Source organism: Tamandua tetradactyla, chromosome 13, assembly GCF_023851605.1.
Source record: "Tamandua tetradactyla isolate mTamTet1 chromosome 13, mTamTet1.pri, whole genome shotgun sequence".
Lineage (NCBI taxonomy): Eukaryota > Metazoa > Chordata > Mammalia > Pilosa > Myrmecophagidae > Tamandua > Tamandua tetradactyla.
This window is the reverse complement of record NC_135339.1, coordinates 58,485,412-58,489,980: the sequence shown is the minus strand read 5'-3', so window position 1 is coordinate 58,489,980 and position 4,569 is coordinate 58,485,412. Positions and strand designations below refer to the sequence as shown.

At 42.9% G+C, this 4,569-nt stretch overlaps 1 long non-coding RNA gene across 1 annotated transcript; it reads left to right on the top strand.

Moving 5' to 3' along the window:
* Positions 1-415: 415 nt before the first annotated feature.
* LOC143654082 (uncharacterized) lies at positions 416-4,168 on the top strand. Its single transcript, XR_013161667.1, has 4 exons — positions 416-1,049; positions 1,296-1,376; positions 2,741-2,857; positions 4,073-4,168. It is a non-coding gene; the product is annotated as an uncharacterized LOC143654082 (long non-coding RNA).
* The last annotated feature ends 401 nt before the right edge of the window (positions 4,169-4,569 follow it).

Below are 4,569 nucleotides of genomic sequence, written 5' to 3'. Positions count from 1 at the left end.
AGAAAACTGCACAAAACAAATGTATGGCTTATCAACTTATTATGAAGTAACTACCCTTGTAAATTAGTACCTAGATCTAGAATTAGTAAATTCAGCAAGCTTCCTGGATTCAAGACAAATATGCAAAATGCTACTGTAAAAAAAAATTATCACTTAGAAGTTCAAGAAATGGATCTTCGGGAGCCTCTTTGTGTGCACCCCAAACACAACTTCTTTTCTGCCCCCCCCAAAGTAACGCCCATCTTGACTTTTATAGAAACCACTTCCTTGAATTACTCTATAATTTGATCACCCAAGAGTGCTTTCTTAAACAGTACACTTTAAAATTTTGATATCTTTTGTCTCTTTTCATCCAGAGATTTCCCTTCCATTTTTATTTCTCTTTCTTATACATTTATAGATTGTAGAACCTGGGGCATTTGACTAGTAGACTTTCCCCCAGCCTGGATTTTGTTGACTACAGTTCAGCATGTCCTTCCATCTTGGGGCTTGATCAGATTCAGGTTTGATTTTTTGGCAAATATAGTGGTGGTGGGCTCTTCATCAAAGGACACACATATCTGGTTATCTCTTTGTGTGTGTGTGTGTTTAAGGGATGATGTTAACAGCTGCTGAAACTCAATTCCTAGATCCATTAATTAATTGGTAGGTGCAAAATGGTGATGTTCTAATTTGCTCTTTTTTTTTCTTCCAGTTTTTAGCTGCAGCAACTTCTTTAACAACCAGCCATTAAAGAGAAGCCATACTGCAACCACTACAGCATTGCTTTTAGGTGTTTTAGATATTCATCTTTTGCATAAGATTTTGTTTGAAGAAAGGATTCATGACTTATAAAATGTAAAGAAGAACTGAAAATTTCTAGGGTAATAATAGCTGATTGAATCCATCTGCTTTCACTCTCTCAAAATCCTACTAAACTTAGAGAAAAAGGATTTGTTTTGAAGGCATAAGACCTGCAAAGATAGGGGAAAGAAAAGGCAGCCAATAGCAACACAATTTCAGACACATCATGAAGGACATGGCATCCTCCAACAACTTCTTGAGAAAAGGTACAGGAGGGGTAGATATTCTAAGATTTTTGTGATCTGAAAAATGTTTTTTTCTCTACTCTCACATTTGATTGATGGTTTGTCTGGGTATGGAATTCTAAAGTTGGGATCATTTTCCTTCAGCATTTTTAAGGTATTGCTCCACTGCCTTCTGTCTTCCAGAGTTGTGGTTGAGAAGCCCAAAGCCATTCTGATCCTTAGCTCCTTGTATGTGACGTATTTTATTCTCTTTCTTGACGCTTGTAGGATCTGTTTGCCCTCGTGGTGCTGAAATTCCACACTGAGGTGGTGCGACTGGGTGTGGATCTGTTTTCCTCCATTGTGGAGGTAAGTACAGAAGGACAAGTTTAAAGTCTGTTGAGAAAGTTGTTGTCTCCAGGGAGGAGAGGGCTTGCTATTTTCATAACGAATTTTAGAGAATGATTGACAATTCATGTGCATGTATAGCTTTGATGTAAAGAATAAAACTAAAATTAAAGGAAAGGTCAAAGGGAAAGCATGGGCTTGTGAGTAAGGCAGATGTGGGTTTGACTTCCTTTACTTCCTTAGCAGTGTGTGCCACTTGCTTCCTTAGCAGTGTGATTGCCAGTCCCACTGAGCTTTGGTTTTCTTATTTTCATATGGGAGATAATTCTTACCCTATCCACACCACATGTGTGATAGTAGATGTAGAAAGATTTATAAGGTGTCATCCTGGGAACCTGGCCCTGATAAAGCATGGAGGAGCCTGGTAACCACAATATGGAGTCTTGGTTGGGCTATCAAAGGACCTTGGGCTAATGAAGAGTCCTTCCTTTCACTCCAACATTTACTTCTCTCCTCCTCCTTCTCCACTTTCTGCTAGCAGAGAGAAACCAGTTGTTCCACATGGTAGAGAATGTGCCCCAGTGAATCTCTGGCCTATGTTGGGACTCCTTGTTACCCTCTGCCATGGGTGCTTAGCTCCTGCTTCTTCCCAGCAGAGTGCCCCTCATAATGCTCCAAGGCTGCACTCAGAAGCCGTTTCTTCCTGGGAACCTAACCTACCTGCAGGGATCCACTGGGCCAGGGGATCCATGTGCCACCAAACAGGTGGGGGAAGCCAGCTTTCCAATAGTATGGCTAAACAAATCGAAGATGGTAGCATACTTCTTCTCTTAATTAAGATGCTTGGGTATACATGTGGGAAATCTAATAGTTTTATCTCACACCTCAACTGGCTGGAATGCTGGGTTGAGAAAGATTCTTAAGCTGAGCTCAATGGGAAAGAGTATGGTGATTAATGGGCAATGTCTGCCATGGGCAAGGGAGAGAAAAGCAATGGCATTCCCACCATGTATTTGTCATCTAGGTGATTTTTTCTTTTTTTTATTGAGGTATAACATACATAAAATGCACTAATTTTAAGTGTATACCTTGATATATTTACATATGTATATATACCCACCTATCACCCACTAGATCAAAATACAGAATATTTTCAGCAGCACAGAATGCTCCTTTGTGCCCCCTTCCAGTCACCACCCTCTCATGGGCAACAACTATTTTAACTTTTATCATCAGAGATTAAGTTGGCTGGCCTTTGACTTCATTGAAATTGAATTAAACAATATGGGCTCTTGTTTCAGGCTGCTTTCACACACCCTGATGTCCAAGAAAGTCCTTCTTATTGTGTTTAGCAGTGATTTGTTCTTTCTCATTATCCCATTTAGTGTATATACGACAATATGTCCATTTCTCCTGTGGATGAACACAAGTTGGGGCTGTTATGAATGAGGCTGCAATAAATATTCTTGTACATGTCTTTTGGGGAATTGCTGGGTCATAAGGTAGGTGAATGGCTAGCTGGTAGGGAAATGATTTCTACTCAAACACTGTGCTAGTTTCTGGGAACACATAGAGCTGTGAAGCTGGGACTCCAATGCTGAGATATGATCTTAGTTTAGAGAAAGATAAAGAAAAGCAACACATGATACAACCGGACATCTCATCCTCTAACCTTCCACTATTTTCGTTTACTACTTAATTGAATTTTGGTTTTCTGCAGACTAGAACACATCTTTAATTTCTCTTAATTTTTTTTCTTGACATTTTAGGGGCTTTTCTAGGCTTATTTTGCCAGATGTCAAACCTTCTTGAGCTTTCTCTAATTGTCTTAGAGTGGCTCTTTTCTGTATCTGCTAGCAAAAGGCATGAGATTGATCAGTTCTCTATACCTGGCAATTCTCTTCTTTAAGCCAGAAGGGAATATCTTAACTCTTTGCTCTTTGAAATAATAGCTGCTGTAAATATAGTTTGTACCAATTGCTTCGTTTGCTTGCTAAATACTCTGGCTGTAGAAAACTCCTGGCATAAACTTGCTTCTAATTTTTACAAGGATCATACTTCTTATTTCAGCGACACAGAGCCTGGTTCACGGTGGATGCACAATATTTATTGAAGGAACTTAATGAAAACCACTTAAGAAAATATTACATAGACGTAACTAGAGGCCATGGAGAGTTCCTTCCAGTTCTAACGTTTTAAGGCAAAGCCATAGGGCAGTTTCCTCATCCTAAGCCTTGGGGGAAGGGGTGGGAGGACGGTGATGGGAGTGAGGAGCCTCCAGCTCCCCTGGTTCTGAACACTGTCATTACTCCGGGATTTCTAAATTCTGTCTTTCCTCAAAGATTGGAAGAAGGAGACCTGAGTTTTCTACTTCCATCTCTAGTTTGTTTTGGTTTCACAAACACTTCAGTGCCATCCAGGCTCTGGGCACTGAGAGGCTAAACTGCAAACATGCATGGTACAAAAGTAAGGGAAGGCAGACACACACACAGAGCATGGAGGCCAGGTGGGTAGAGAGCAGCCTGCTCTGCCCCACCAGCTCTGTGACCTTGGTCCATTACTTCCCCTCTAAGAGCTCTATTTTACTTATCTGTGAAATGGGGGGATTTCAATGGGTTATCTCTGAAGAGATGTAGGGCATCTGTCCCTACCGAGGGAAGTAAAAGACAGGGTGGTTGGACGACTGGAAGGGGCACCAAGCAGGCACTTCCCTGCAGATGATGCCTGAAAACCCCCATGAGGACCTCTGCCCAGCCCCCAGCCCCCAGCCTCATTTGTCCAGAAGCGCTGTTCTGATCGATCCAACAAAAGGCAAGTCGTTTCCCTTTGCTCTGAGCTCTGCTGAGTGAACGCCCACCCTCCACATGCAGCCCCAGGTTCGGACAGCCGTTCCCAGCCTGCCTCCCCTCTTGTCTCGCCCTGTCCTTCCTGCCCTTGCCCGCCCTGTCCTTCCTGCCCTTGCCCATGAACCCAGCACGGCCCAGGAGGCACACGGGGGACCACCGAGCCTGTGGGGGGCTGGAGGGAGGGGGTAGGCAGGGTGTCCCGGGAACTCGCCCAGGATGCTGGGCTCCCAGCCACTGTCCTGGACCACCTGAGGGCCATTTGGTGAGTGTTCACTAAAGAGGATGGGAGACCCTCCAAGCATCCAAAGTGGCTTGGCAGAAGCTCAAAGCTGCCTAAAGATCCATTAAAAAAAATCGATTTAAAAAAT